Source organism: Cyprinus carpio, chromosome B7, assembly GCF_018340385.1.
Source record: "Cyprinus carpio isolate SPL01 chromosome B7, ASM1834038v1, whole genome shotgun sequence".
Taxonomy (NCBI): domain Eukaryota; kingdom Metazoa; phylum Chordata; class Actinopteri; order Cypriniformes; family Cyprinidae; genus Cyprinus; species Cyprinus carpio.
The window spans coordinates 11,037,307-11,063,132 of NC_056603.1; the positions used below are offsets into that span (position 1 = coordinate 11,037,307).

The window sequence follows — 25,826 nt, forward strand, 5'->3', positions numbered from 1 at the left end:
GTATTTCGGGAGAAACTGGGGAATTCAAGTGCTGTACCAGAGACAGTTTGGCTGTACGTTAAATCCAGCTGACAGGACTCTGACATGCAGCGCTCATCTCGTTAGATCAAGATAGTTTATAAAGGTTTTTAAACGAAGAATCGGAATATCAAATAGTTGACATGGTAAGCGTGTCAATGTTTGTGAATATTTTTTAATAAAAAATGAAAAACTAAATAAAACGAATAGCGATACATCTGTTAGTTATTGTGGCCGCGGTGTGTCACGTGACAATCATGACGCGTCACCATGGAAACAAGGGGTCAGTTAAAATATTTGTAACTTATGCGTGAAAGGGTTGATTTTAAAATATATATTTTCTAAGTAAAACAACAATAGCCCAAGTTTAGTAAACGTTTTTTTATTGAGACTATAAAAAATAATTCTGCATCTATTTTTAGGTGTGCCAGCTGCCACTGTGGGTGGCAACCTGGCACTGGCACAAGCACACCCTGGCACACCCGTGGCTACGCCACTGGCTTAAACAGGATAAAATGAGTGGACTGGACAGAAACATTTTCAAATATTTTGGTGTTTGATGCAATACCATATATGCCTATTTCATGTGTATTTGTGATTAATAATGACTGTTTTTGATCATTTTGTGTTGAAATTATGTAATAAAATATAATTATTTAGGCCCTACAGTTCTTGAAACATCATTTGTGCCAACTTTTTTTGCATGAGCAGTTTCAGGTAAATGGGCCAGCTATTTCAGGTAAAATGGGCCAGTCAAACTGCAAGGGAAATAGTAATTTATCATCAATTTTAATTTTAAAACACAACTGCTTATACAGCCACATAACATTTAAACTGCATTAAACAAACATATTCATATGTGCCATTAAAAAAAAATACATTTGGGGTGCAAACCCACATATTCAAATGTGCAATTAAAAAAGTCAATTTTGTAACAACATAGATCAGTGAACTGATGTCAGTTGGTGTGGTGTGTGTGTGTGTGTGTGTGTGTGTGTGTGTGTGTGTGTGTCCTGTGTGTGAACAATACATTTAGAACGAAATGTGCAAATTACTTTCACATTCAAAATTTAGAACTGATTTGTGTGTGTGTGATGAAAACATTTTTCAAACACAGTCTTTGCAAATGAAAACCATCGTCATCACAGATACCATTCTCTTCACCACAGCTCTCATGAAACCAGGCAGAACATGGATCACATTTTACCCATTCCTCATTAGCCTTAGGGTCATTTAGGTCACCATAGTGGGTGTTGCAGGCTTTGCAAGGTGATTTGCTTCTCTTGCCTGCTTTTTTTTCTTTTGGTTCTCTTTCCACAGATTGTAGTTGTTTGGCCTTACTTTCCCTCCCTGTTTTATCTTTGTATCCTTTCCTCTCTGGTCCTTGCTCCTCATCTCTTTTTCTCTCTTTGTGTCTCTTCTCATTTCCATTGCATTCCTTTTTCTCCTCACCTGTTCTCTCACTTCCTGTCTCCACTGTTTGCCTCCTCTTTATCTTTCCTCCTCTCTCACTTCCTCTCTTTCCTTTTCCCTCTCTTCTCTCCTCTCGCTTCCTTCTCGTTTGCCATACTCACTGTAAATAAAATATCTGCTACCATTATTACTGTTGGGGGGGGGGGGGGGGGGGTCATGGTGTGTTGTGTGTGTGTGTGTGTGTGTGTGTGTGTGTGTGTGTGTGTGTGTGTGTGTGTGTGTGTGTGTGTGTGTGTGTGTGAGAGAGACACACACTCACACTCACACTCAAACACACACTCAAACACATGTGTATGTGTGTTTGTGAGTGACACAGATGATGGCCCATTTTAGCTGAAACCATGTGGCCCATTTTACCTCAGTGGGTTAAGGTAAATTGGGCCGCCAAGAAAAACATCACTTTTTCAAAAAATATGTTCCTATACCAAACTAACAACATTATTTCTGATTGATGCCATTAAGACGATATTATGCATAGTTTTTTTATGTGAATGTTTTTTTTATACATATATTTATCATCCTTATAATAGTTTAGTTAGATTTGGTATGCCAGGCTACTTACCATGCAGCTTTCTGGTGCAGTCTTGATAAGAATTATTGCCCCGCCCACCATAGCAACCATAAACCAGTCAAATCACCTGTTACTTGTCAAGCACAGTTACGACAACAGTTTGAAATCCTTTGTAGTCATTGGTTATAAATTCCAGAGGGGCTGGGACCCCCAAACCTTAAATGGCCCATTTTACCTGATATCACCCTACTTATTTACTGCTTTTCAGTAAACTCATAAACCCCCTGCAGTTCCTAAAGTTTGGGAAACCTTGACATAATTACTGTTTAATGCACGTCATGTTGTCAGTGACAACAAATGGAATATATTTTCTTTTTCTTTGCATTTTTTAATTCAGTATGATACAATATTATCCTGTTTAAATCAATGGGATAAACAAGTTAGATCAAAAGTAATCTAAAAGTAATCAAAAAGTAGTCTGATTATATTACCTAAAATGTGTAATGTAATGGATTATGAAACTTATGAAACTAACTACAATTTCTGTCACGTAATTTGGAATCAGTAATGGATTGCAATTAGTGAGTAATCTTCCCAGCTCTGATTATACTTAACAGCAGAATATATGTGCAGTTTTCCTTGAAGCAAAAGGCATTTTATCCTAAATATCAACTTTTTAAAATATCCATTACAAGTTAGTAAGGGATCGTTTATAAAATAATCTTTTAGGCAAGATTTTTCTGTAAAAAAAAAAAGAAAAAGAAAAAGAAAACCTAGAGAAATTATCTTTAATTTCAGAAAGTCACAACATCTGACACGAAAAAAAAAATTATCTGTAAACCCACAGACTTATCTAATTTGTCTAAGAATAGTTCTAGAAAAGAAAAGTTTCAAATTGAGCCCCATGACTCATATTTGTTGTGGGGTCGAAATATTTTTTAACCATCTTATCCAAAATCCAAAAGCCATGCACACTATGAAACTGCAACACAGTCTAAGCTGAAATATGCCGCATAAATGAATAGTCGGACTGAAATTATCAGGCACTTTGTTGAAAATAACTTGACTTGCTTGTTTCTAACATTGGGATTGTTAAGAAGGATATGCAGAGTGACAGGTGCTGCACACAGTTAGGAATAGCACAAGGTTTGGCAGACTTTTCCATATTTTATGGCTTGATGTTTAGGAATAACATCTCTAGTGCTTTCTCCTTTTAAACTCACCATGACCAGACCAGCCAAGTGTCTGCACAGAAAACATCATGTAACTGCAGACCGTCTAGTGTTAAAGGAATAGTTCACCTAAAAATGAACATTTGCTGAAAGTATATCCAACCTTAGGCCGTCAGCTTGTTTCTTCTTTAGAACAGATTTGGAGATATTTTGCATTACATCACTTGCTCACCAATGGAGCCTTTGCATTGAATGGGTGCCGTCAGAATGAGAGTCCAAACAGCTGATAAAAATATTACAATAATCCACAAGTAATCCACATGACTCCAATCCATCAATGTCTTGTGAAGTAAAAGCTGCATGTTTGTAAGAAACAAATCCATCATTAAGGCGTATTAGCTTTAAACTGTTGCTTCTGGCGAAAATACATGTCCATAACCCATAATATTGCTTTCTCCAGAAGTCCATTCTTGTCCTCAAAATCCACAGACATATTTGTTTAGAAATGTTTTCGCTTATAAACTGTGCTTGATCTGTGCATGATCTGTTCTTTTCTGGAAACATGAGAGAGATGTATTTTTCACTGGAGAAAGCAATGTTATGAAAAGAGGACTTGTATTTTAGCTGGAAGTAATGTTTTAATGTTTCTTAAAAACACACAACTTTTCACTTCACAAGACATTAATTGATGGACTGGAGTGATGTGGGTTACTTCTGGATTATTGTGATGTTTTTATCAGTTGTTTGGACTCTCATTCTGACGGCACCCATTCACTGCTCATCCATTGGTGAGCAAGTGATGGAATGCTAAATTTCTCCAAACCTGTTTTGATAAAAAAACAAACTCATCTACATCTTGGATGCCCTAAGGACTCGGGTGCCCAACCTGCTCTGGCGATCGACTGTCCTGCAAAGTTCAGCTCCAACCCTAATCAAACAACCTGAAGCAAAAATTAAGGTCTTCAGGCTCACTTAAAAATTAAACAGGTGTGTTTGATTAGGGGTTAAAGCCAAACAATGCAGGACAGTCGATCGCCAGGAGCAGGGTTGGGCACCCCTGTTGTACAAAGTATGAAATTTTTTTTTTTTTCTTTAGTGAATTATTCCTTTAATGCATCTGTAGGTCATCAGAAAGTTGTGAAAGTTCAGAAGAGTTGATTTTGCATACTCGTTTCAATAAGCAGTGTTTCTGGGAAAGAAGTTTTGAGTTGTTAAAGTTACAGCACATTTTCATAGTACATCAAACTCATTTCTTCCAAAAGATCAAGGAAAATGTCATTGCTCATCGTATGACCCCTTTAAGATAATGACAAACCTGCGAATTCAAAGCACTAGATCTCTATTCCTGTCTATTGGACAGTAGATTTACTACAGTACAGCCCTTACACTGGTCTCATCTTCATTAATGCAACTCACTGTTGGCCGACAGCCCAGTATGAGAAATGAAATGTCTGCAGCACATGGAGAATGCTGCAGCCCAGCTGATCCTAACCAGGCCAGATATTCATATGTATTTCCTCTGCTTTGAACCTGCTATTGATGCCTGAATCAAGTTTAAAAAACCCAACAATGCAATCGGTTGGGTGACGTAGCCTGGTGGTTACTAGTGTATACTGTTTTTAGTATTAAATTAAATACAGTACATTCAGAATGCACATTTGACGCAATGCATTCTGGGATCGCTTTATATTGAATGATCAAAGGCTGGTGCCATATAATTTGATTAAATTAAAGGTTAAGGTTTCTTAAGGCTGCATAATCTTGTCGCCTCCTATTTAGTATTTGCAACAGACTAATTTTTTTCAAAAGAAATTAATTCCTTTATTCAGCAAGGATGCATTAAATTGAACAAAAATGTACCATACAGACTTTAACATATTAAAAAAATCAAATAAATGCTGTTATTTTTTAATTTATACTCATCAAATAATCATAAAAAAAAATTTCCACAAAAATATTAAGCTGCACAACTGTTTTCAACACTGATAATTAAAAGTGATGTTTCTTGAGCAGCATATCAGCATATTATAATGATTTCTGAAGGAACATGTGACACTGAAGACTGTAGTAATGGTGATGAAAACAAAAGAACACCTTTTCTCGGTAGACCACAGAAGCAATTTTCTTAAATGGAACTGAAACACTTTTGCAAGTCTCAACAGAAAAGAGTCCGCTAAATGTCTTCAGTGTAAATCTAAATGTTTTGGTGTTTTGTGCAGAGCCACCTGCGTATTTCAGGAACTGCCCTTTTAAAAGGTCATCTTTCAGCACTGTGAAGAAAAATGCCAGTGCAAACTGAACAGGGCGTATGGTAGTTAATGAATTAAGAAGTAAATTAATTTGGCACCAGTTGTGCAGGAGCCACACTGAATTTACTGAAAAACGTATCAGTCTAGGAGAGAGATACAGAAATAATCATGCCTAAAAACATTTGCATTTTCCAATTCTGCTCTCCCAAACATATGCAAAAGACATTTTTCTGTCTGTTTCACAGAAAAGCATTGATCTCAGAAAGTCACATAGTCATTTGATGGAAAATTGCTGCAACACATGCAAATTCAAGTGTAAGATTTAAAGAGGACCACTGTAATACCATGATCATGTAGCATTGAGTATTAGTGCTGAACGATTAATTGCATTTGTGTGATTTTTCAATCGCAGAGGCTGAGATTACACTCAGTCACGTGACAGGTGAGAGTAAAGAAGTGTGTTCAACTTGAAGATCGATCGGTGTAGAAATCAAAGTATGGCGAGAAAAAGCATAAGGAGACGTCCGCTCTCTTATAGCTTTCACTGTACTTTGATGACAAACACTGATCGGTCTAAGCAGTGCTGCTTCAAGTTGAACACATCTAAAGGACGTAACTTAGAATGGGAGATGGATCAGTTTGTGCAAGGGAAGAGAAAAGCCATAGATGATGTTGCACAAACCCAGGCAGGCGCTGGTCATTCAGAAGCTAAATGCAGGAAATATGACAAGGCATATCTTGCTCTCTGTCACAAAACGCTGCCGGAAGGAACACGAAGCAGAGGATAAGCTAAATAAAACTCTTTATTAATCCAACACAGGGGTAGATCCAACATGGACCCAGGAGGAAGACACACGTGTGGAACTTGTAACTGGTAGACCCGAAAACACAGACTGAAAGGACAAGGCTTATAAAGACAGGATAATTGGGGAAACACAGGTGCATGGAATAACTAAATAAACAGGTACAAGGAACACTGTGAAGGGAAAACTAGACACACCTGGGAACTAATCAAACCATACACAGGAGACAGAAACTGGGTCACAGGGGCAAAAACACACATAAAGAGTCCAGGGGTGTGACACTCTCGGCTTCACTCACTGTGTCTATATCTTTTTCTCCTCTTTAGTGCATTACGGTTAAAATTGTTTTTTATTTATTTCTGTCTTTTTAGCAAGGTTTGTACAGCACAGTGGTCAACTACTGTTGTTCGCCCTCGCCAGCCCCCTCGAGGGGCAAACCCTCGCAACGCTGTTCTGGATCAGGATGACGTTCCATAATCCCACGGAGCTCCCAGACACCACCCACCTCGACTGGAAGGTGACAGTCATCCAGTGTCTGGAGAGTCCCCAATCCGGAACCCCTCCGCCAGCAGTTCTCGAGTCAAGTCAGCTGGCAGTTAATGTGGCAAGCCCGCCGGACTTTAATGTGGCAAAAACGCTGGACGTTAATGCCGCAAACGCACCGCAAGCTCGCTCCAGTGTCGGCCCAGCCCCAGAGCATAGCCCAGGAAGGGCTCCCGATCCCCAGTCAAGCCCAAGGAGGGCTCCCGATCCCGAGTTAAGCCCAGGGAGGGCTCCTGATCCCAAGTTAAGCCCAGGGAGGGCTCCTGTTTCCCCCTTAAGCCCAGGGAGGGCTCCTGATCCCTCGTTAAACCCAGGGAGGGCTCCAGATTCCCCGTTAAGCCCAGGGATGGCTCCAGGCCCCCGAGTACAGCCCTGAATGGTTACCACTCTGGTGGCCCACTGTCCTGTGTCTGTTCTGAAGGACCTCCAGAGTGCCCATCCCCCCTCCCTTTTGGATGTTATGTGGCGTGAGGTCACGCCTTCTGGAGGGGGGCATTATGTCAGACTCTGTTCCATGTTGTGTGTGTGTTTTCTCCCTGTGACCCAGTTTTCGTCGTCATGTTGATTATTAATTTTATTCAAGGTGTGTCTCCTTAGTCCCTCGTTATCCTGTGTTTAAAGGGTTAGTTCACCCAAAACTGAAAATTCTGTCATTAATTACTCACCCTCATGTCGTTTCAAACCAGTAAGACCTTTGGAACACAAATTAAGATATTTTTGATGGAATCTGAGAGCTGTCTGACCCTGCATAGACAGCAATGCAATTGAAATGTCCCCAAGTCCAGAAACGTAGCAAGGAGATCTGTAAAGTAATCCATGTGACATCAGTGGTTCATCCGTCCGCAATTATAATTTTAGTATTGAATGAATTAGTTTTTTTTTCCTTTTGCACACAAAAGTATTCTCGTAGCTTCATATAATTGCAGATGAACCACTGATGTCACATGGATTACTTTACAGATCTCCTTGCTACGTTTCTGGACAGCTCTCAGATTCCATCAAAAATATTGTAATTTGTGTTCCGAAGATGAACGAAGGTCTTACGGGTTTGAAACGACATGAGGGTGAGTAATTAATGACAGAATTTTCATTTTTGGGTGAACTAACCCTTTAAAAGCCCCAGTCCTTTCAGTTAGTGTTTGTCAGTTCTTAAACATCATTCCTCAGTTCCTGTGTTCATATCTCTTTGTTGATGGAATTAAACTCTATGGAAGTATTCTCCTGCGTCTCCTCGCTCCTTTCTCCAATTGAATTGTGACACCTACTGAGTATCATGTACTGTAAATACCATGTGACATGAATATGGTAATCAATGCACTATATAGTCTTTTAAAAGCTATGAGCACAACATTATACTTTATCAGTGGAAAATAGATCTAAGGATATAATTCTACAATAGAATTCAGAGGAAAATGAGACCGTATATAACCTCACGACAATCAGTGATATACAGAGGAGGTTTATGAATCATCATAATGCACTCACAGGCATTCTGCTACTCTCTTCTGAAGCAACTGTTTACGTCTGGGTCAGTGAGGGTATGATTTGAATACTGCTCTTCAGTCAGAGATTGAGTGGCAGCCCAGTGATTCAGTGCTAATAACAGGAACCACAAATTGCCACATGTGGGAGTGGACCACTCTCCTGAGGCCATGATTGTGATTACAATGTTTCTATAAATTATATATTTTTAATATAAATTTTATACCACATGATAATGCTATGTATGCACACATTTTGAATACAGTATTATATAAATATTTTTTAGTGTTCAGCATTGTTATTGTTGATTAAAACTTAAAGAAAAGTCAAATTTAAAAAAGATAAAGTTTAAAATTAAAATATAAAAATGAGATTATATTGAAGAAAATTGGAAGTGTTGCCTTGTCAACTAACTAAAATAAAATGAGTTAAAGTGTGTGTGTGTGTGTGTGTGTGTGTGTGTGTGTGTGTGTGTGTGTGTGTGTGTGTGTGTGTGTGTGTGTGTGTGTGTGTGTGTGTGTGTGTGTGTGTGTGTGTGTGTACTATGTAATTTTTTTTTTCCAGGTCATTCAGAAAAAGGCATTAATATGTGCTTTAAAAGTATTAATAAATAGTCAGTATACTATACTAATGTTAATAAGCAACTAATAGTGTTTCCTATTAGTCACCCAAGTTACCCAATTGGAATCCAGTTTATTTTATTTTATTTTTTTTGTATTATTTATATACCAGTTTATAGTTTCAATAATATATTGGTAACACTTTAGTATAAGGAACAATTAACTTATAGCTTAGCTTGCATATTTTTTAACATATTGGTTGCTTATAAGTACTTATGAAACACATATTTTGCATGACCATATTCTACATCCCTAATCCTACCCAATACCTAAACTGAACAACTACCTTACTAAGTATTAATAAGCAGCAAATGAGTAGTTTATTGAGGTAAAGTCATAGTTAATAGTTTGTTAATAGCGAGAACTTGATCTTAAAATAAAGTGACCAATATTTTTTAATTAGTTATGCACTTATAACTTAATTATTTTAATCAGAAGAGATGCAGTATAACTTTAGGTGAAGGAAGTTGAGCTCCCTTTCGATACTTCACTTGTACTGTCTGCTTAAAGATCTCTGCTACTTCGCTGATCTCTGCTGTACTGCCTGCTCGCCGTTGACACGCCTCGCAAACGGAACGCGACTGCTGGTTTCCCGTTGAAAGTGATCCCGATCCTCAAGCCCTTCCATTCTCTTCCTCCCACGAGCCTGCGAGGAAGAAACAGCGGGACAGAAGAGTGCAGCGCCAGGATGAGAGTGAGCTTACGTCGGCTCAGCCCCCGCGTACCTCACTCTCTTTGCCCAGAGAGGATTCCCCCATCCTCTTCACACAGCCTGATCAGCATGCCTCTGCTGGGTGAGTGACCTGATCTTGTTTGGTGGGAGTGACGAAGAGCTGCTACTGTAGATGACAGTTTCAGACGCGGAGGAGTTGTCGGGCTTGCCGGACCCCGCCCCCTCGACGCCATCCGAGCCCAGCCATGTGAAACTCTGGGTGGACACCGAACTTATCCACGTTCTCTCGACGGCCGTTGAAGGGCTGGGCTTGGAATGCTCTCCTCCCGAGGAGCCAACCCGCAGATCCTCCCCCTTCTTCCTGGAGGTCCATGACGTGCTGACCAAGTCGTGGTGTGCTCCCTACTCAGCGCACCTCCGCACTTCTTCCTCTGGATGAGTCTGTGGCCATGCATTTCTGCCCGCCCACGGCTATAGGATGGAAGGCCAAGGCCACCCATCCGTCCAAGCCATGCTGGACCACCTTGACGCTCGCGGGTCGCGTCTACTCATCGGCTGGGCAGGCTGCCGCTGCACTGCATTCCATGGCAGTGCTCCAGGTCCTACAGGCCAAACTCCTCTCTGCTGCTGATGAGTCGGGCCCAGATGCTGCAACACTCAGGGAGCTGAGGAGTGCAATGGACCTGGCCCTGCGCACTACAAAGTGCACTGCCCAAGCCATAGGACGCTTGATGGCCAACCTGGTCATGCTGGAGCGCCACCTATGGCTTAACTTGACTGAAATTTAGGATGCCGACAAGGTGACATTCCTGGATGCACCCATCTCCCCCAGCATCCTCTTCAGACCAGCGGTGGAGGGTTTTGCTGACCGCTTCACTTAGGCACAGAAGTCGTCCCAGGAGATGTGACACTACTTGCCTAAATGCGCCTCCTCCTCTGCAACTGCCAGTCGCCCCAAGCAAGCGCCAACTCAGCAGCCTCCTAAAGCTGCTCCTACTGCCGTTGTTGCTCAGCCTGAGAAACCTGAGCCCTGACACCATTCCCGCTCGGCCACCAGACGGTATCAGTTTCCAAAACGGAGGCCAGAAAGAGGAGGGGGCTAAGTCTCGCCACAGCCGGACCTCCCCTAAACTGCCCTGTGTGTATTGCCAGCCACCTCGTTCAGTTCCAGGTGCCTCACGAGTACTGTGTCCCCATGCCGTGACCAAGCACTAGAACCAATCCAACCTCTGTCCATCCGGGCCAGACAATGGCAAGCCATTCTCTGAGTGTCAGAATGGGTTATGGGGATAATAACACATGGCTATTTCCCCCAGTTCGCACATAGACATCCATGCTTCAGCGGAGTGGTCACCACTTTGGTACACAGGAAGGATGCTCACGTTCTATATGCCGAAGTAATGAATCTGCTGGTGAAAGGACCCATAGAGATCGTTCCCCCGGCTCAACGCGACTCATGGTTTTACAGCCGTTACTTCCTCATCCCCAAAAAGGACGGTGGCCTTTGCCCCATTCTCGATCTGAAGACGGCGCTTCAGAATGATCACGCTGAAACAGATTCTCTCGCAAATACACTTAGGGGACTGGTTCTTTTCTCTGAAGATGCTTACTTTCACATCCCCTGTCACAGACTGTTCTTGAGATTTGCCTTCGAGGGTGTGGCTTACCAATACAGGGTCCTCCCTTTCGGGCTATACTTGGCCCCTCACACGTTTACGAAGTGCATGGACGCGGCTCTCTCCCCTCTCAGGCAGAAGGGAATCTGCATTCTCAATTACCTCGACGACTGGCCCAGTCAGAGGCGGAGGCCATACATCACAAAACCCTGCTCCTCAGTCATTAAGAATGCCTAGGGCTCAGGGTGAATTTTGCCAAAAGCTCGCTGTCTCCCAGCAAATGAGTTTTGTTTCTGGTAACAGCGCTCGACTCTGCGGCAATAAGAGCAACAATGGTAAAGGAGTGCGCCCCGGCTCTACAACAACAAGCGGCCTCTTTCAAGATTGGTGTATCTTGCTCCCTAAAGATGTTCCAAAAACTGCTGGGTCTTATGGCAGTAGCATAGCCAGTACTAGAGCTGGGTCTACTCCACATGCGCTGCCTTCAGTACTAGTTCAAACCACGAGTTCCACCTCATGCATGGCACCACAGGCACCTTCGCATCAAGGTGAGCCAGGCCTGCGCCTCAGCCCTGACCCCTTGGAGGAGCGTGCAGTGGATGGAACGGGGCATCCCACTCGGTATGGTTTGCAAAAGGAAGGTAATCTCGACAGACACATCCAACACGGGTTGGGGTGCTCTGTGTGAGGGGAAACCCACATTCGGCCAATGGTCGAAGGCGGAGAGCAGGCTTCACATCAACTGCCTAGAAATGCTTGCAGTTCACCAAACCTGCCAGAGCTTCCTGCCAGACCTGAGGGGACAGCACGTGCTAGTCAGATCGGACAACATGATGGTGGTGTCGTATGTGAACCACCAAGGCGGGTTATCATCGACGCACCTTTTCAGGCTAATATCTCAGCTGCTAGTACGGGCTCAGCACAATCTGCGCTCTCTGAGAGCAGTGAACCTGCCAGGCAAACTAAACCAAGGTGCGGATATGCTTTCAAGAAGCGGAATCCCCTTAGAGGTCTGGATGCTTCACCCGCAAACAGTTCAGACAATATGGGAGATTTTTGGCAAAGCGGAAGTAGACCTCTTCTTTCATTCCCCAACATATTTCTCCAAGCACGAGGATGCGTTGCCCTCAACTGGTCCGACCTCCTCCTTAATGTTTTATGAGTGAAGTATTGAAAGGGAACGCACTCGATTACTAACGTAACCTTGGTTCCCTAAGATACGAGAATAAGTACTGCGTTCCATGCTAAAAAGGCTGCACGACTCAGTCGTTGCTTCAGTCGAAGTAACTTGAATCCTATGGCTAAGCGTCCGTTTTTATAGCCAGAGGCCCCGGCCATTCTGGCGGGCTTTGGCGGGCTTCACAGCCATAGGTTTCTGCAGCACATCTGCCGAGCCATTGGTTCGATTCTATCCACTGCACGAACTTCAGTTCAGGAGAAAAAAAAAGTTTTTCCCATAGCGTCTTTAAGAAGATGCAGCACTCATTCCCGTATCTCAGGGAACCGAGGTTACGTTAGTAACCGAGTACGTTATACAGTACTTAGGCTACCTTTTACAGCTATGCACAATTTATGATTCATTTGACAAGCTTTTTGTCCTCAGAAAGCGACCTTATAACATCTAGCAGGCAATACATCCTAATGAAGCTCTGTACAAAGCACCTCAAATCAATCAATCCATCACAAAAAGGTTACAGACTGTGTAAGCACACATTGAGTCATAAATGGAGTTAAGCTGTACACATTTAAAGACTGGCTAAACATTTCTCTTTTTATTAAAAAATAAATAAATGCCTGGAATGACATGCTTGGGGAAAAAAAATACCAACCGGGAGCTTAATTGTTCAGCTCTGGTTCAAGGGCTGAGATGGAGTTCTGCCAGTGTCTGTTTTTGGCTTGGCTAAAGCTAACTTTTAAGAGTGGTGTTGTCAGAGATGCAGCATGCCACCCACCCTGTTCAGTTTCCTCTCTCTTCAAGAGGCTGAGTCATGCTGCCGTCTATTATTCATAACTGCAGATACCTGCTTACAATTTAAAACACAGCTTACGAGCCCTAAAACATTCGGCCACTCAAATCTTGAATTTATTCTGATCGGAAATAATTAAAGATCCTCTTTACTGTCAATGTCCATATGGGGTGAACAGCATTTCTTTCATGGCAAAACTTTGGAAAAAACTTGGCAGTTTTTGCTCCAAACACTGTTTTATTATGGCTGATCTTTGATTAATCTGGATTGTTACTAAAATGCAAATGATAGTTGTCTGTCATTTTAAATCACTACAGATATTTTTTTTGTTTAAGGTCAGTTCAGTTTGTAATAGAGCAAATAATTTTCTTGTTCATGTACTCTTTCATTCACTTGTTTTTTGCTTTAACAAAGAAAAAATTAGCAGTCAGTATTGGAATTGGCCCATTTGCTTGCAAAATTTGAAAAAATCATGAATGGTGCATCCCTAATTATCATAATGGCTCACCAAACTCACTAATATTAAGATACTAAAGGAATAAATGTTTTCAGCCCTCATACGTAACAACAGGAGCCACAATAGAAATATTTCCCTAGACACAAGTGGGTGCTGTTAACAGAATGTGTTATTTTCATGTCAACACACTCATGTTAATTACTGAGAAGTTGCACAGAAAGGCATGCAAGTGCAATAATAGTTTAAAAAGGCTCCATTAATGCCTTGTTTGGTGTAACTGCTGTTCAGTTGCTCTTTGCTGTCAAAAAAGCCTTTTTTTAAAAGAACAAATCAGTAATATGCACCAATGCTCTGTATACTATCATGAAATAATCGACTCATCTTATCAGCGTTTTGCACACTCTGTGGCACCAAAAAAAAAAGGGAAAACAAAAAAGGTACTTTAAATGTAACATATTGCAAGTCTCCGAACTAGAAAACTGAGAGGATTGCATTGCACGAGGCGCACTGCCCCACAAATGGCTTTTCAAATACTGTCCCCTTTGATTGTCTGGCTTTGATGACGCTGGTTTTCAGTGATTGCACAATGAGTAGAGGAAATAGATTCATGAGATGGGACATCATGCTTTCAGGCATGGGGATGCTTGAAAAGAGAGGAAATATAAGCTCAGGTGGGGGGAAAAGGGAGGGATCTGAAAGATCTGCTGCAACTGAAGCCACACCAAATAAAGCATCGCCTGTGTTTCAGTTCCTCCGGGTGGTCTCTGCACCCAGCAGGTGAAACTATCTCTCTGCTGTCTCCTTCAATAGCTCTCCTATTACCCTCACAAATCCATTCGGAGTCTCATCAGCCGTCACCAGTAGCAAAAGCATTGTCTATAAAAGTCACCTGTTCACTTTCCCCAAAGGCCTACAAAGGAATCAACACTTTGCTAAAATGTGTTCTGCTTTTTCGTGCTAGCGGTGGGCGGCAAGACCAAGGCTGCAGCAGTTTTTATAACTGGGTGTAAATAGGCTTTTTGCCCCTCCAACTTTTCGTGCAATGGTCATTATAATTTAAGAGCTTAGTTTTGCATAGTGCAAACAAAAACACTGAAACAGAAACCTCTGAAAACCTCTCTCCACATCCACAATGCAAATAATAATAATAATTTTCTGAAGCAGCATCGATGAAAAACACTGAAACATCCTTAATACAGAAAAATGTATATACTGTATAAAGACTTATTTTCCAAGTTTATTTGCAAATAGCTTTCTCCTGTTTTAAGAATAAATTATAATCTTGTGAGGTTTATGCTTAAAGCATAAAAACAATTGCCAAGGAGGTAAGTATTCAAATAATTCAAATTCTTTCTAAAAAAAAAAAGGCTATAATTGTCACGATCTGCACATGGAGGAATGAGATAGAAACGTGGAGTACAAGCAATAGTCTTTAATCCAGGAACCACAGGGGACTATCCACAATGGAACCGGCATGAACACAACAAGTAGACCCAACCAACACTGAAAGCAAAGGCAGAGACTTAAATACAAAGGATAATGGGGAAACACAGGTGACATCAATGGAACATAATCAAATTAAATGAGGACAGGAACATGACCAAATAAGGACAAACAGAAACAAAAACCAGGGCGAAACAAGACACGGACAGTCCAGAATCCTGACAATAATATCATTATAACAATTTTGATTCTCACAAATGTATTTAGTTCTAAGTATGTTTAGATATTTTTACAGGAATACAAGACAAATGTACTGATAAAAAAAATCGTTTTTTTTTTTTTTTTTTTTTTTTTTTTGCAGTGTAAGCAGCTTTTCAGAAAATAATTTGACTATTGGGCCAGTGTCACCTAATAAATATCCATGAGCCATGCTAACAAGGACTTGTACATGTTATAGATTGTTCCCACACTCTGGACTAAAAGCTTTCATTTTATATCACTGTAACAGCACACATCACAATAGTTATATTCAGGGTGCGATTTGCCGGGGGGGATGGGAGGGATTCCCCCCCCTCTGGTCTATGCATCCCTGCCTCTGCTGAATAACTTTTATCCCCGGTGGGGATAAAAACATCATGCAAACCTGCTCTGACGTCCCGATCTGAATCAAATGATTCGCGATACACGCTTTGAAGTCCCGATCTGAATCAAATGATTCGCGATCCGCGATCCGATTGGAGTGTTTCGAAACAGTGAATCATTTTGCGACGCAATGGTTTAACTGATTCGGAGTTTCAAAAGCTCCGTTGTGTTCTTTGCTCGCTTTCTCTATGTAATTTGTTGTTTGAATAACCGTGGACATTAAATCATTACAATTAATAAGCCTAACGTAGGCTTACAATGTTTTTATTAAACTGAGATCACACTAAATACAATTTCCGTCGTATTAAAAACATTTCGTAAAAAAATTTCAAAAGCATCCCCCCCTCTGTTTTTTCACAAATCGCACCCTGGTTATATTAGCAGGAAAAAATGTTCACTTTAAAATGTTTTTCCTGTAATATCTCCTGCTCTGTATTTATTTATTTATTTATTTATCTATTTATTTATTTTACACCAAGGAATCCTTGGTGTAAAATAAATAATAAATTAGGGTTAGGAGTCAAACTCTCTAACCACTAGGCCATGTCTTCCCCAAAAAATTTTTTGGCAAGGATGCATTAAATTAACTGCCACAAAATACACTAAAGACTTAAGTAATGATGCTGAAAATTCAGCTTTGCATCACAGGAATAAATTATTAAACTGTAACAATATTTTAAAATATTACTGTTTTTACAGTATTTTGATCAAATATTTAGACGTGACATACAGCCAAGTATGGTGACCCATACTCAGAATTAGTGATCTGCATTTAACCCACCAAAGTGCACACACACAGCAGTGAACACATACCCAGAGCAGTGGGCAGCCATTTATGCTGCGGCGCCCGGGGAGCAGTTGTGGGGTTCGGTGCCTTGCACCTCAGTCGTGGTATTGCCAGCCCGAGACTCAAACCCACAACCTTAGGATTAGGAGTCAAACTCTCTAACCACTAGGCCACGACTTCCCTGAAAAATTTTTTGGTTTTGCTGGCTAAGCTTAATGTGTTTTTAACGAACACTCAGTTTAAACAACCAGCATATAAAATGCAGCTTTGGTGAGCATTAAGAAACTTCATTTAAAAACATTTTAAAAAATCATATAAAATCCAGACTTTGAACGGTATCTGGCAGTTGATTCTTTTCTACTGTAGCCTGGTCTATACTATGATACATCCCAACCCTAATTTATACTTTCAAATGCACTGATAAGGGCAAAGCTTTTCAGGACAGATACTAGAGGGTCCCGTGAACGACAGAGGTGTGAGGGGCACTAATGAATGCTGAACTGTCACTGTGCCCAGGCCTGGCAGAATGCCGGCAAAGCTGTCATCCACGAAGCCGCTGTGCCCTGGCACCTGGGCCAGCCACCTTCAGCTGCTCTGATAAGTTGAGAGACAGGGGCAGATGGCAATGTTTAACTAGCACAGGGTTACGGTGTTTGGAGCAAAGCTGTATGCCCCTGCAAAACTCAATCAGTGGGCTGCCTTGATCTGGTCGATCGGCTAGAGATTTGGTTTTTCTCACATTATTGGACACACTATATCAGTGTGATCAACCAGAAGTATGGAAAGAGATACTTAACACTATACTTTTATGCTCACCAAGGCTGCTTATTTGTTCAAAATACAATAAAAACAGTAATATTGTGAAATATTATTACAATTTAACCTTTAAACTGTTTTCTATTTGAATATATTTTAAAATGTAATTTATTCCTGTGATCAAAGCTGAATTTTCAGAAATCATTCTAATATGCTGATTTGTTGCTCAAGACACATTTCTTATTATTAACAATGTCTAAAACAATTGTGCTCTGGTAATAGCGATGATCCTTTTTCAGAATACTTTAAAAAGTAGCTATTCTTCCTATTCCTATTTTCTTGTAACCATACATGTCTTTACTGGCTCCTTTCATTAATTTAATGCATCTTTAATGAAATATACATATATAAATGTTTATATATAGAGTACATGTATACATATATATATATATATATATATATATATATATATATATATATATATATATATATATATATATATATATATATATATATATACTGTATATAGTGTGCTATGTTGCTTGGCACTTATAAACAGCATACTGTTATGCTAATGTTCTACTAAAAAAGAAATGGTTATTTTTATGATTAACAGTAAGCGATTTTACCACATTTTAGGCTTAATCATGGTAGAATTAGGAAAAATAGTAATGGTAAAATTAGAGTGACCATGTCTTCTTTTTCCCAGACATGTCCAAGCCTGGATTTCTAAAATGTCCCAAAAATGTCCCAGTTTTGGCTTTGTTTTCATACTTGCCAAAGGTAATGACTGAAAAGTAGTCTGACCAATAGTGTGCACTGTGCAGACATTTTACATAATTGTCCAATTGTGGCATGCAAGAAGGTGGGATCTAAAGAGAACAGTCAAAGCAATGCAAATACACATACATATAATGTAGGACTATATAGAGCAGTTTTGCTCAACCCTGGTCCTGGGCGCCCCCCAGCACTGCACATTTTGTAAGTCTCCCTTATCTCACACACCTATTTCAGTTCCTGGAGTTTCTTTTAATGAGCTAATGAGTTGAATCAGGTGTGTTTGATTAGGGAGACAAACAAAATGTGCAGTGCTGGGGGGCGCTCAGGACCAGGGTTGAGAAACACTGATATAGAGCATGTCAACAGGGGGAAAAAAAAAGCCTGGACATTTTAGGCAATTTATTCTGGCCAGAACATGTCCAGGAAAAAGAGGATATATGGTCACCTTAGGAAAAATCACTGTAAAAGCTTCTCGTGACTTTCTGTTCGGCACAAAAAAAAAAATCTAGAAGTCAGCTGTGGACCATAAAGGATGGATTGAATAGTGGTGGGATATGAAATTAAATCACTCTGCCCACATAGTTTCCTCTTTTAGTTATTAGCATCATCTCTGCCAAGCTGACCGATATAAAAAAAAATAATACTGAGAGATTTGACAATGCCACTGTCCTACTATCTGGAGGCCTAACCTGACAGGAGAGCTCTGGCCTGTTAGGCCTCTGTGGGTTTAACTTAGATCAGTCAGATACATGCACAGCGCAAGCATAATATTGTGCATGAAACCTTCACTTGTACAGTACTGCATGCTGTAAATAAATTTCCAATACTTTTAGATTTAACTCAACCATACTATATGTGCAAATTCATTCATTTTTATTAATTGATTACAATTAGTATTATAATTAAGGGGGGGGGGGGGGCTAAATCTTTGTATAAAGTCTTTTTATAATCTCCATAACTGTTAAGCCTGCATGTCATAATGGTTCATGCATATTGCTTCAGCTTCACATTTATATTTAAACATCAGATTTAGACTTACCTTTTCTATGTATTTCTCAAATATTTAGCTTGCATGTTCAAGAAAGTGAAATTATGAAAGCTGTAGCCTGTAATTCGATAAAAACATGATTGTTTTTTTTTTTTTTTTTTGCTTTTTTGAACACAATAAAACAATCTGATCTTGATTTAAATGATTGACAGTAACAGATCTGACCTAATATAATACTTAACAATGACAGTCATAGATATAACAGTATGACATGAAAAAGACATTTAACAAATGACCCACTCACCCTTCCCCAAAAATAAAATAAAATAAATAAATAAAAACCAAATAAAATATATAGATATTTAGGGTTTAGACACGAGATATCTTAGACTTTACCTACACTCTTAAGGAGACAAAGCATGTTTGACATTATACTTATCTCTTTATACCATTATCTCAATCAATGCAAGAAAAGAACCCCATATTTTCAGATCAAGGCATCCTGAGACTCTAAATATCACACCATTCATCAAACGAAGAGGGCGTAACAGATTTCCAATGTCTCAGAATGATTCTACATCCAGACACCATAGGTAGACGGCATCATTGCCTTTGTTGTATCTTCTGGTAAAATACCCAACATACAGAGACCAGGATTTTTGTGTGATGTTAGGCTGAAAATGTCTTTTACCACAGTTCTTTAACCTTATCACATTCATACAACATATGAACCACAGTTCCAATATCGGTGTTACATCGCCAGCACAGATCATCATCTCTTAATTTAAGTCTAGCCTTCCTGCTTGGAGTCCAGTAACACCTGTTAAAAATGGTATAGTTTATCAGTTCAGATTGAATTTCACGGACACAAGTATGCCATTTAGATACAACCTGCTTCCACATTTCATCCTTAATTGTTTCCCCCAGATCTCTTTCCCATGCCATTTTAAGTCCACTTATAAATTGGGTGCATTAACATCTCTAAATAAGGCATAGAAAGCTGAACAACCTCCTTTTTTATTACTAATTGTGACAAAGATGCGTTGTATATCCGTTGGTGGGTCAGGGGCATTTTTAATGGTCGCAAGGAGACAATGTCTTGTTTGGAGGTATTTAAAAACGTGATTGTTTCTTATACACAGAGTTACTGCCGTAAAAAAAAAAAAAAAAAAAATTAAATTGGAAATAAAAATGTAATTATATGTGCAAATTTGCAGCACTGAACCAGTCATGTGGACAACTTAGCTCACTGCCTGAAACATCTTAGAAACAACAACTTGAATAAATGTCACCATGAGTTCAGTTTTTGTTCACATTTTTCTGCAATTATGTTAAACAGGCCATCCAACTGAGACCGAACAATGTTGAGTACACCCACAAACTTTCTTTTTTTTCATCGTCTTAGACGAAACACATCCTGTTCTGTGCTGCAGAATCAACTATCAGCTGTTACTGAGAAAGCAGGCTAAAACAAGATGACCCCAACAGTGAGTGGACAGGGTGTGAATGAAAGACATATTCCCACAGTCCCCCGGAGTTTGAGTCGACAGTGATGAGCTTGAGCTCGCGGCTGTGATAAAACACTTCAGACTGGACTGAGTGTCAGGCCCAGAGCCTGTAACTGTCTGTCAAAATCTAAGCTGCTGACTGAGAGAACCACGTGAGATGGGGTGGATCAATACGCCCTAATCTTATTTAAAAGACAGAAATCTTAAGGGGAAAAAAATTATACTAGTTTAAGCCCACAGAGAAAACAATATGACTTGTGTGTTACATATCTGCCATATTGCAATTAAACTTACTCACTATAGATCATCTTTGGCTTCCACTAACAGATTCCAGCATGAAAGCTACCAAGTAAAGGAAAACTATGCTCTTGTGATAAGAAAAATAAAATAATAAAATTTAATATTTATTAAATGCGATTTTTTTTTATAAAGTCCCATTATGAATACATCAGTCGAGAAAAAACAAGCAAACAAACAAAAAAACCTTAAGATATGACCATCCATATCGGCTATACCTATTTGGTGAAAATGCATTCAAACTCACGCCATCCAAGATGTGGGTAGGTTTGTAGACCATCAATAATAAAATACAGTATAAATCAATTCTCAGACCAATGATTCAATATTTGAAAACTGTTCTACAAAGTCACTGTAGAACATTTAATTTCTTTTCATGAAGCGCCGCCACGTAAGATGCACAAGATCCCAAGACATTCTGCCATTTCTCAGTAAATGATGAAGTACTTCTTAACGGATAATTTATTCATGGAATGAAACCCAGATGGGACGTTTAACAAAAATGAAGTCAGACAACTCTTGACACCTTTTTCTTTTTTTCATTAAAAAGGCACAGTATTTAATACAAGATAAAAAGGAAAATGTATGACGTTAATGATTTTAATTCTTATGATAGTCCTTTTCAAAGATGCTAAGGGCCTTAATAAATAAATAAATATTTAATCAGTTTCAAAAAATTTATGATACTGTATAACGCCTTTAATGTTTTGAAATCACAAAGAAAGACAGGGTGCTTCCAAAGCGGTGTAACAAACAAAAGGGTGTAGCATTCAACCTTTAACAAAAGATGCAATTAATCCAAGCAGAGTATCACGTTAGTGGACAGACCCCTCTGAATTCCTGCTCTGTACCCAACCACAGCTATTAGCTTATCACCCGCAAAGGCTAAATGCTGTGTGTTCTGCATATCTTACGGGGATGTTTGGAAAGCTTTCATAGCCTCAAAAATCTTCCTACTTAGCTACATCCAAATCTGTGGGCAGCTTACAGTCTGTTCACTGGCCATCTCACGCACATTTTGCACAAAAATGGCAAGAGCTGCAAAATCGCCGGTTCCAATCCGGTCGTCATGCGAAACATGACTTCTGGGAGTCAGGTGGTGCGCCAGTCACTGGAAACAAACAACGTTCATGGCCATTACAGCTTTCAGTCTTTAACTAATGATGGAGCCCTAAGTGTACATACATTTTAAAGAAAACCCTCCATGGTATCACTTTATATCATTCATGGCTGCGGTGTTTGAGAAAATAGCAGCTCATGTTTGAGAAATTCGCTGTAACATGCATGGACACTAACTGTAAATAGACGTAATAAGAATAGACCATTTCACCACCACCGTTGTCTCGATGAACAATACATGCTGCATCTGCCAAATGGAGTCTGACTAGTCTGACTAAAACATTTAGGGCCAAAAAAAGCAGTTATGTCATTCTCTACATGGATGGAGTAAAGTGATCTGCCAGAAGAAACAACAAGTCAGTAAGACCACAAAAAGAAATTAGACTTCACTGGGCAGAAGCTCTTAAGATCAGTGGGGGATCTCAGGGGTTTTATACAAAAAAATAACTGTACTTGAAAGTACTGATTTTGAGGTCATTTTATTTATAGTCACACATATAAATATATAAAGCTTAATAAAATAGATTATAATATGATACAGTTGTTCTAATTACCATTAATTTTCTACTAGCAGTCCTTCCATAAATAGCTATTACATCATGAATAAAATTATAAAAATGACACAACATCATTCTTTTTATATCCACTCATGTATAAGTCACTTCTTTTGAATCCTGCGAAAATTAATCAGGATCAAAATCTGGAAATGGGACTGAGGTATTTTTGGTTTTCGTTGCTGTCCTTGCAACCTAAATCACTTCTTTGACTTTTAATTCCATAATGCATGTTATATTTAGAATATGCAGGCTAATCATCTTTCTAAGGCAGCTAATGCATCTAACTGTCCTATTAACTGCATCTACAGTAACTGTTCTTTGTCTAACATTATTTACTTGGCATTTGTGTTATTGGCTCCAGAGTGCTTTACGTGACAGCATGATAATTAGTTCAGTGAGAACTGTATATAGCCAACGTAATAAATCCAGGCTTAAACATGATTAAAATGCATGTTTATAGCTAAAGTGAAAGAAACCGAGAATAAGTCATTTTAGATTCACTGAATAAATGCAATACATTTTTCAAATTTTCAGTTTGTATTTCCACATGAATAAAGCATCAACAAGCTCTTATTTAAAAAATGTTTTATGCATAAAAAAAGAAACCAAAAAATAAGCTAAAATATTCATATTCACAAAACGGTTCCCTGTACTGTATAGCAATGCCGTTGTATCCCAAATCTGGATGTATACTTCACATAACCCATATTTGTAAAAAAGGACAGTATGTAGACTGTAAGTATAGTATGATGAAATATAAAAAATATGACCAACAAAAAGCATTTAGACTGTTCTAATATTACAATATGTCTAGCTGTTTTTCACACATAAGATCATTCAGCCCTACAGTGAAGTCATTTTGTTAGAAATACTCTTGTGCTGATCTAAGTCATGTTCAAATGAACACATAATAGTTGTCCCTAATTGAATGGGATGTCAGAAGAGGGGGCTCGGTGAAGAAAGTGACATTTTGGGAAAGAAGAATCACGTAGAGGAGAAGGACTTAACGAGGGAGAGACTTTCCACCCTCCCAAGAGAATATGACCTTTCCTCCTTTCCTACAATGGGTCCTTCAAATTTATTAGGCTCCTGTTGATATGTGGTGCTGTGGAGACACAACGTCTGGCCACCCAGACTGCGCTCCGTCATTTAAAACACAGGACGTTTAGGACGCATAAAAACCCATGTGTGGAATTAACAAGCAGGTTTCTTTGGGAGCTGGGGAATTCATTGTGATGGAAATTAGGTTGAGATTTAGTAGTGTGCTATCAGTCAAACAAAAATATATAAACTAATTATATATTCTTGTTATTGCAAGTTATTTCATAAAAGGTAATTTTACCCCAAAATCAATAGAAAAATTAAGGGACTGCCAATTGCTTGAAAATAATCTCTTCATAAAAAGAATAAACATTTTAAAATCAGCTTAATTTTTTTAATGCAAAATATATTTTTTAATCTATTTCACATTATAGTTTTTATTATAGACTCTTAAAAATAAGGGTTCTTTATTAGCATTGATGGTTCCATGAAGAACTTTTAACATCCATGCAACCTTTCCATTGCATAAATGGTGCTTAATGGTGGACAAATGTTCTTTAAATACTGTAATTACTGTAAAGTTCTTTGTGGAAATCATGGCATTGGCGAGAAAACACCCTTTTAAAACCTTTATTTTTAAGAGTGTATTTACCTTTAGTTTATGTATAGAGAGAGAGAGAGAGAGAGAGAGAGAGATTCATTCATCCACTGAATACTGTATGTTTTGTTATTAAGAGAAATTCCAACTTATCGGAGTCAAGGAGGTCTAACATCTCAGTAGTTGTACTGTACTTAACTTACTCCACATGGCTTTAATCAATGTTTTGTCTTTTGAAAATGTTGCCCGTTACTGAATGTGATTTATTTCCATCGGCTATTACAGTTTCAAAAGTGGCCACTTTAATCCTCTGAGAGCCACAAATGAATAAGATACAAGCAGTCATCATCTTTGTTACTGAAGTTCTTGACCATATTTCTTAACGAGCCCGCAATTAGCATATCCATCTGCTCTGTCCATGCCTCAAGTGAATACAGGATCTTTTACTTTTTAGCCCATCCATGAAGTGCTTAGCCCGTTCACTTGCCTTTAACTGAGACCATCATCACATTCCTTAGAAAATCATGCATTGCTCTGCTTGTGAGACTCTGACAGACATCAAAGGTCACAGACATTTTGCTTACTGGCATGAAAGGTAAAAAAATGTAGTAATGAGAGTATCACGATGATTTCTCCTAGCTATGGTAAAAATAACGTCTATCCATTAGTTGTGCAACGGTTCAAAGAATGGTTAGCCAACATGAAAAGTAAAAGCTATGGTTTCCAAAAGAGATAAACCCTCCAACTGGCACCTGCATTTCAGAAGTAAAAAATGATCAGCAGGAAATTGTTTAAAGTTGGCATTAAAACAAAAATTCACCCTATCTGTTTTCTATATCGTTATGTCTTATTGTGAACAATTAATTCATGCATGATTTCATTTTTGTGATTTTCAATTAAAATGTCATTTACATCGATTTTCCAGTGAAATGACAGACTTCTCTCTGGTGATCTATTTTGGATATAGTCTGCTTAAACTTCACTCTTTTCTTACATTCGACTGCAAGCTGCAAATTCAACCAATCTGCCATCTAATCAATAACTGACTGATAGAACCAAGTCCCTGCCCAACATGTTTCCTTTTCAATGCAAAAAAGATTTGTTGTTACTTTAGTTTCATTGCAATATTAACTTGAGGACACATGTTCCTGGATCAACATCGTTTGTTGTTTCTACACTGAAAAAAGTTGTAGAAACAATTTTGGTAACACCATACTTAAAGCCTTTGTGTATAATGCATTATTAAGGTATTGTAATGAATTAGATCTTTTCACAAATGATTATAACCAAAGTTAAAATGTATTGTAATATTTGAAGGTATGGTTGTACTGTGCCTTTTTGTGTCTTATTATATTTTCTAAAGCTGTAATAATGAATAGATAAGTATTATAATTTATTATACTTGTTAATACAATTATTCTTGAGATCAGGTGTGTTACAGGACACAATTAATGCATTAAAAATACTTTTATAATGCATTATATAACAGTGTTACCACAATTTTCACTCAGGAATCGCTAGTAAATTCACAGTTAAGTACAGTGAAATGGCAAGTAACACATTGAATTTAACATGAAATTTTGAAATAGAAAGACAAAAATTGCACTTTCTTATAAAACATATTCCAATAATCTTTGCAACTTCAAAAAATATTTTTACAGCGTGTCTAACTAGTAATTGCCCTCTGATTTTATGGTTATGACTGGTTGATAGGCATGACATTTCT

The 25,826-nt window shown here is 38.9% G+C and overlaps 1 protein-coding gene across 1 annotated transcript in view; it reads right to left on the reverse strand.

The window, feature by feature from the left end:
- The window catches only part of LOC109070444 (NT-3 growth factor receptor-like), a 109,018-nt gene that overhangs the window by 61,717 nt on the left and 21,475 nt on the right, over positions 1-25,826 (reverse strand). The gene's annotated exons all lie outside the window — the stretch shown is intronic.